The 8,831-nt window shown below is 43.0% G+C and overlaps 1 protein-coding gene across 3 annotated transcripts in view; it reads left to right on the top strand.

Annotated features, from left to right (window-relative positions):
- LOC106880387 (N(6)-adenine-specific methyltransferase METTL4) overlaps positions 1–8,831 on the top strand; it is an 84,154-nt gene that overhangs the window by 45,069 nt on the left and 30,254 nt on the right. The gene's annotated exons all lie outside the window — the stretch shown is intronic.

Here is an 8,831-nt window from a genome sequence, read left to right as displayed (position 1 = left end):
ACTTTTCAGTCGGCTGGTTATGCAACACTGGTATAGGTTACGGCTGTGATCTCACTTTATTTGATGGGTCTTCACAGTCACAGCATATCTCCAGAGGTCTCGGTCTTTATATACACACACACATACACACACACACACACACACACACACTCATACAATTACCTTCATCCGCAAGCGAATGTGGCTTAGTAATATGATATGTATCATGTTGAGCTAATTGCTTTAGAGGCCTCCATACTCATGAGTTGATTCACCTTTGACCTAGCTGAACATTGAGGATGTGCCAACTGGAGAGAGAGAGAGAGAGAGAGAGAGAGAGAGATGCACCAACATTAAGCTGGTGCCCAATATACAGCTGAGTAGGCTGAAGTAGCATGAAGTGAAGAGCCTTGCTGAAGGACATATTGTAGTACCTGGTTGAAGAATTGACCCTCGACATTATGCTTAATGTCTTCACACATGCTCACACGTACACACACACATGAACATACATGCATGTACACACACACATGCATGCACAGACACATTCACGTACACACACATGCATGCACACACTTGCACTCCCAGTGCCGTGTGCAGATGTAAATTCAATTCAGCAGAGTGCATTGAAGCAAGGTGCATTTCACAATGCAACCCCAAAATACAGCAAACCATCTGCTGCACATTACAGAACTTCTCAACCTAAAACATTGCAAAGCCAGATGTAGCGCCATCTGTTGGTAAGTCTTCCACAGAACCTGGAGATGGTAGGAGTGTTGCTGTTGCTAGTCCCCCCCTCCTTCTCCACTTCCTCTGCAAGAATTGAAACACAAATGATGCCACTCACTGCTGAATGGAATTTGGTGTCTGGATGTATGGGGGACTATTTTAGAACATGGCTCATTGGTTTGGGGCACTGTGGGGTAAGTGTGTGCTGGAGGGGAGGGCATAACTCACCTGCTTTTAATGTGTGTGTGTGTGTTTGTGTGACCTGTGTAACTTTGTGTGTGTGTATGTATGCATTTGTGTCTGTATGTGTACATGTGCATTTGTAGGTTGCATAAGTTTAGTGTGTGCATATGTATATATGCATGTGTATGAATGTATGCATATGTGCAAAGTTTGTGTGTGTATTTCTAATTTTGTGTATGCATGTGTGTGTATATGTATATATATATATAACATGCTTGGACTTTGTGTGTTCATTTATGTATACTCATGCTTATGTGTGTGTGTGTATTCTTGACCACAAATAAATATTCTGTATGTGTGTGTATATTCATGTACACACACGTGTGTTTGTGCTTAAGTATTTATATCTGTGTGTGTGTGTATAGATATGTAGATGTTAAACACACATTTTGTCAGATGCACACAGTCTCCCATGTCTGCGGATTCCTCAATACATCAATGTCCTTCACACTTGACCAATTCCATATTCTTAAAAAAAGGTTGTGGTCTTAGAATCTCCCTTTCCATTCCTTCTGTTGGAAATATCCCATAACCCACCTCTACCACACCACTACATTTCACTGCCATCACACCATTCCCCACCCCACCACCACCACCACCACCATCACCACCAATATACCTTACACCCCCACTATCGTTGCATCAACATCATACCAACCACCACCATCAGCAACTCCTACCCCTTCCCTGCAATCACTTATTTCTTGCAATACCATCTGCACTATAACCACCACTATCACATTGCTACCACCACCACCACCACCACTATTACCACCACTACTACTACCACCATCACCACAACAGTCACCATCACTAGCACCACAGCCATTTGAGTTCATCAAGTGAAAACAATGGCATTTCCATTTTGTTGCAGTCTTCTGTAAATCCTGGAAATATTTTTTGCTTTTCATTCCAACATTTTGGCATTTGCTTATCACTGGTTCAATCCCATGTAGTGCAAGGAGGCTGCACCAGGCTCCAGTCTGATCTGGCAGAGTTTCTACAGCTGGATGCTCTTCCTAACACCAACCACTCTGAGAGTGTAGTGGGTGCTTTTTTACATGCCACTAACATGGAACCCAGTCAAGGCGGCGCTGGCATCGGCCACGTTTGGATGGTGGTTTTACGTGCCACTAGCACAGGGATCACAACTACAATTTCCATTTGATTTGATTATTATTATTATTATTATTATTATTATTATTATAAGGTGGTGAGCTGGTAGAATTATTAGCATGCCAGACGAAATGCTAAGTGGTGTTTCGTCTGTCTTTATGTTCTGAGTTCAAATTCTGCCAAGGTCGACTTTGCCTTTCATCCTTTTGGGGGTCGATAAATTAAGTACCAGTGAAATACTGAGAGTCGATGTGATCGACCTTCCCCCTCCCCTCAAATTCCAGGCCTTGTGCTTTTAGTAGAAAAGATTATTATTATTATTCGAGGTGGCAGAGAGCTGGTAGAATTGTTTGTATGCTAGATAAAATGCTGAGCAGAATTTCATCCAAAGTACCAGTCATCTACTGGGGTTAATGTAATCCAGCAAAGGGAGCCTACAGTAGAAAGGATTATTATTATTTTTGTTGTTTTGATTCTTGTTTGCTTCCCCTGCCCCTCTCACCCATGTTTTCTTACATTTGAGGAATTTGTTGTGTTTGACATTTAGGCAGTGGTGGCCGTGGTAGGAGGGTGAAACCCCAGATATAACATGTTCACTGTTCTGTGTGTATGTGTGGGGGTGTGACTTTGTCTGTCTGTCTCTCTCTCTCCCTCTCACATACACACACTTCTGCTCCTTTCCTTTTCTCTCACTCCTGATTCTTCCCTCTCATCTTTGTCTCCTCTTACTGCTACCCATTCTTCGTTTTTGGCACTGGGTGGGTGGGTGGGTCTTGGGTAGGAAGTAAAAGTGTAACTAAAAGGAAAGACTATGTGGTGGTGGTGGTAGCATTTTGAGGTAGAGGTGGAGAAAATTAGATGGAAAGCAAAGAGGGATTGTAAGTATGTGGGGTGGGGGGGTGTTAAAATAAGATGCAGCAGTCTTCATCCCTCTCGCTACTGAATGGGTGTGGGTGGGTGAGTGGTTGGGTTGTGTAGAGGGAAGCTGGGGGTAGAAGGGGCATTCATATGTTTCTCTCTCCTCATACCATCTCCCCCTCTCTCTGTCTTCCTTCAACTTTCTCCTCTCTCTGCCTCTCTCTATCCCTCCTTCAATTTCCTCTCCCCCTCTCTCTCTCTCTCCCTTCCCCCACCCCACTCCATATCATCTCTCTCACTCTCTCTCTCCTCATACCATCTCCCCCTCTCTGTGTCTCCCTTCAGTTTTCCCCTCATGCCATCTCCCCCTCTCTCTATCCCTCCTTCAATTCCCCCCCCCCCCCCCCCCTCTCTCCCTCCCTCCCTCCATCCCCATCTCCATCATCTCTACCAAGTGTTTTCAGCTGCAACATTTCCTCATTCCACTCCCTCCCTCCCCTCCCTCCCACTATTATGTCACTCTACAGGGTTCGGGGGTGGGGTGGGGGTGGAGAGGAAATGTTTCTCCTCCTCCTCTCTTTCTTGTTTGTTGTTGTTTACAATATGTCTGTTATTGTTGTTTATTTACATTCTTGTTCTCTTATTGTTGTTTACTAATATGCCTGATGGTGTTGCTGTTGTTGTTGTTGTTGGTATTTAACATAGAATCTCTGATTCTATCCTAGTTTTTCACATTTCAACATTACAGTCAGATTCTGGGCTTTACACACACACACACACACACACACACACACACTCCTTTGTGTATATGTGTGTGTGTGTAATGTTATGATTCTTTTAAAGCGGAGTCTGTGTGAGTTGGAGACTTGAAGATTTTTGTTGCCAATCCTCAGGTCTCTATCTGCCTGTCTGTCTGCCAGTCCTTCTGTCTGTCTTCTTGTCTGTCTGTCTGTCTTCTTGTCTGTCTTCTTGTCTGTCTGTCTGTCTTTAGTGTGATATTTTTATGGCTCTTCCTCATTTCTTTGTCTTCTGGAATTTTGTAATGTCTGTTAGGATGGGTGTGTATCTCTATCTATATGTATGTGTGTGGGTATGGCTTTCTCTGTGTGTGTGGGGTGTATGTATGGTTCTGGTTAAGAATCCTGTTTCAAGTTCAGTCCCTCTGCGTGGCACCTTGGGCCAAATGTCTTCTACAATAGGCTTCGGCTGACCAAAGTCTTATGAACGGATTTAGTAGATGGAAACTGAAAGAAGCCTGTCATATATATGTGTATATATATTTATGTGGTAAGAAGCTTGCTTCCCAACCACATGGTTCTATAGCCTCAGGCTGACCAAAACCTTCTGAGCAGATTTGGTAGACGGAAACTGAAAGAAGCCTGTTGTATATATGTATGTATGTGTTTGTGTGTCCCCCACCATTGCTTGATAGCTGATGTTGGTGTGTTTACATCCCCGTAACTTAGTGGTTTGGTAAAAGAGACTGATAGAATAAGTACAGGGCTTTGGAAAGAAAACAAAAGCAAGAGCAGAGATTGGTTCATTTGACTGAGAATTCTTCCTGGTGGTGCCCCAGCATGGCCACAGTCTAATGGCTGAAGCAAGTAAAGGATAGATGAAATGTCCATCACATTGGTCTTTACAACAACTGACCACTTCTGCTTCAATCCTCCTCTTGTCCCCTCCTCCTTTTCCTCTGGCTCTATCCTCTTGTCCCCTCCTCCTCCTCCTCCTCTGCCTCCCCTCTCCCAGCTCCCCCCCCCCACACAAACCCCTTCTCATTCTATCCAGTGTCAAGGGTCCTTCATTGCCCTTTTAATTCCAGCCAGTCTGTCGGCTAACAGTTCCATCCATACCATGCATTCTTCAGGCTTACCAAACATGCCTGTGTGCATCTGTTTGTGTGTTTCTGCATGTGTGTGTATATGTGTGCACTTTTCATGTGTGTAAATGCATATAAATGTATGTGCATGCATGTGTATGTGTGCGTGCGTGTTTCTGTATTTTCAGTGTGTATACGCATTTGATTGTCTATGTGTGTGTGCATGCCTATATTTGTGTATGTATCTGTGTTACTTTGTGTGTTTGTATGTGTATAGCTGCATGTGGTGTATATACGTGTGTGTTAATGTGTGTTTGTCTATGTATTTGTGCTTCTGTGTCTGTCTGTATAGGGGATTGTACAGTTTTGCATATGCGTGTGTGTATGCATGCATGTGTGTGTGTGTGAGTGACAGATGGTGCAAATGTCCATGCAGTTCGCTGAATATTAAATGGCTCGTTAGTGGCTCGTTAGTGACTCGTTGGCATGATAAATGAGATATGTTGTAAGTCACAAGTTTGTGTGAAGAAGTCTGGGAATGTAGAAATGGAGGGTGAAAGAGATGCAGAGGCTTTCATGCCTCTCCAGGAAGCCCTTAACATTGCAAGCACTAAAGATATACATGTGATTGTGCTGTTGTTGTTGTTGTTGTTGTTGTTGTTGGTTGTGGTTGCGGTTAACAAATGTGATAAATTTAGTCTGGGAGCCATGAATAGGTAGAGCATAATATTTGATAGGGTCCTGCTCTCCCCCCGCCCCCACCACCACCTCCACCACCCTTTATAGCTGCCATATTTAACTAGAAAGTCTTTGGTCCCTCTTAGTGCTAAGGTAGGTCAATGGTGCTGTGTGGTGGGCCGGAACCTGAAACAGCACAGTGTTGAAATTAGTCTGCTTAACCACAGGTCCATGTCTATGCCTCCTTTTATTCGATAATACAATATTGAAACAAAACAACAACAAAAAATAAAATTAAAAAAGTAAACAGCAAAAAAAACAAAAAAAACTCATAAATAAATTGGTTTGGTTATTTGCTGGGAAAAACGCGTTGATGACAACAACAGCATCATGACAGCAATAACAACAACAACAAGAGCCAAAACCATATTAGGCAATTAGAAAAAAAAAAGCAAGAAAAACATCCCAATAAAAACTAATGAGAAAAATGAGAGTTTTGGCGTCAGAGACGTAATATTTCAACTGTTTTGGTTTTATTTCTATGGGTTTACAGCAAACAATGTACCTCTCACGTATCTCTTGTTCGCATTACCTTTATTATTATTACTATCATCATCATCGTCATTGTCATCATGATCATCATTGTTATTAAGGCAGCAAGCCGGTGGGGTTGTTGGTTGGCTGGACGAAATGCTTGAGTGGCATTTTATCCGTCTTTACATTCTGAGTTCAAATGCCTTTGTGTAGTAAGAAGCTTTGCCATGCACTGTTCATCTTGATATGAGGTCGCCATGTTGTGCACAGACATGGTTGTGATGCATGTGCCTGGTGTACCCTTATCAGACGTGTGGTCACGATGGGTTGGCTTTGTATATTTGTATCCTAGTGTCCCTTTGGTGGCATCCACTGCTCTCTCTTGCTCAATAATAATAACAATGATAATAATAATCCTTTCTAAAGGCTGAAATTTTGGAGGCCTTGGGGCTGGTTAATTACATCAACCCCAGTGCTCAAATAGTACTTATTGTATTGACCCTGAGGGGGATGAAAGTCAAAATCAGCCAGTGTGTACAAGTGTGTGTCTGTGTTTTTCAATGTGTTTTTGTATATGTTTTTCTAGTTGAAGCATTTGATGTGATTCTCCTTGGTCCTTCATAGCAAAATAAATCAGTGGAGCGACTGAAATTGTGTTTGAGTCTCAGAACACAAAGAGACGTATGGGATTGGTGGAGGCGTGTGCCTTGGTCTGAAATATGTTGTTGTGTGACTGTTAGCTGCTTGGGGAACTGGTAGAGTTGTGTATCTTATTTAAGGTATCTCACTGGCCATGTGACTGGCAGAGTGGTGCGTCTTGCCTAAGACAGCTTCCCAGTTCCAGTTCCTCTCTCTGCCGAAATGTTGCATGCACCAATTTTATACAGTTCCACCTCCCCCCTCCCTCCCTCCCACCTCACTGGACAGATTAACATATCTGTCATCTGACATTCCGTTGACCCCCACCCAGAGTAAAGGGGGTGAGTGGCATGTTGAGGGAAGGGTAGGGTAGGTGGATGGGTGGGAGGTTTCTTATTAAATGTTACTGTGTCACTGAATACATTACATTTTATCACAGCTGTATATGGACGGTGGTGGTGGTGGTGGTGGTAGTAGCAGAAGCAACAGCAGCAGTGGTAATATTATTGAAATGATGATGATGATGATGGTGGTGGTGGTGGTTGCAGTAAAGGCTGTGTGTATGGGGGTGCTTTGATGATAGTAATAATAGTGATGATGGTGGTGGTGGTGGTGGTGGTTGTGATGATGGTACTGATGATGACAATGATGATGGTGATGGTAGTGGTGGTGGTAATGATGAGGGGGGAGATGATGATGACAGTGGTGGCGCTGGTGGTGGTATGTCAAGAAATAGTGGCTGTGATATAAATGCATTGGTGGTGGAGGGAGGGTTTGGTAGTTGTAGCATCAGTGGTACGAATTGCAGTGATGGTGGTGGTGGTAGTTGTGTCAAGGTAGTGGTAACCATGGTGTCTGTTTGCAGATTGTATTTGGTTCAGAAGGGGTGTGGGGGGAGAGAGAGAGGGGGGAAACATTTGTGGCACTGGTGGTGGTGGTGGTGGTGCATAATGATTGAAGGGGAGGAGTCAGTTGTGATAGGGTAGGAGTAGTTGTAGTAATAGTAACGGTGGTGGTGGTTGGAGGTTATAATTGTTGCCAGGGTTAGGAAGTGGATAGTGGTTGTGGGGGTCAGGATGGTACCCTAATCAGCTAATGGGTCCATAGATGATGACTAAAAGATAGTGACAGAAGGAGGGGGAGTGACTAGAATGTTTAGGTGGTGATGGATTGTATGTAGGGGACATTGTAGCTGTATGATGATGGTGGTGTGGTGGAGGTGGTGGGCCTATTCACCTTGCTGTCAATATGGTTTGTGGCAATCACTGTTATCAGAATGCCAAAGTCTGAATGAACAAAATGCCTCATTGAGCCTCTTCCTATTTTTAACCCTGAGACCATTCTGCCAATCCAGTCAATCCCGGAGCAATTTGTCAGCCCCCAAGACATTGAAAGGCGAAGATGACCACAGTGGGATTTGAACTCAGAACACAGACAGTCAGAACAAACACCACAAGACAGTCTATCAAACGCTCTACCAAATCAACCAATTCACTATTCTACTACATGACCCTCCCCCACTAACCCCACTACACTGATCTTAATACTTAGCCCTTCCTCCCCACTGCATTCTTTTATGGAATTCCCTCCCACTGTAATATTTTTCCTGAAATCATCAACTTGCTGTTTTACAGGAGGAATGTCAACCCTATTGACCCCACAAGATCTTGGAGGACCTGTTATGGCCATGAATGTGGCCCCGACTCTAAATCTTGGAGCATTTGCAACCTCTAAGGACACAGCCTCTATCTGTAGATCTTGGTGGATCCGTAAAAGCTATGGACACAACTTCTACTTCAAGTTCTTGGAGGGTCTGCGACAACTATGAACACGACCTCTCTCCCTCAAGGTCTTGGAGGATCTGTGAAAAGTATGAACAGAAACCATTGCCTCAAGATCTTGGAGAACAGATGTAGTTCCTTTGTCTAAATCTCGAGGGGTCTCTTATGATCAAAGGCTCATGAGGTTTTTAGTAACTTCACTTTTATATTCTTAGTTCATATTATTATTATTATTATTATTATTATTAATATTTTAACTAATAACTTAATTTTCTTTTTACTCAATTAACTTTTGAAATATCATTGCAGATTTTACATATATCTGTCCGTGTGTCCTTTTGAATTCACATACACATACACTCAGTCACACATTCATATACAGGCATATACACGCATGCATTCACTTATACACTCATACATATATGTCTATACACAATATGTATTATTATATA

The sequence above is a fragment of the Octopus bimaculoides genome, chromosome 19 (genome assembly GCF_046866305.1).
Source record: "Octopus bimaculoides isolate indiv1 chromosome 19, ASM4686630v1, whole genome shotgun sequence".
Lineage (NCBI taxonomy): Eukaryota > Metazoa > Mollusca > Cephalopoda > Octopoda > Octopodidae > Octopus > Octopus bimaculoides.
The sequence above is the reverse complement of the archived record's forward strand: the minus strand, read 5'-3'. Positions and strand labels throughout refer to the sequence as shown.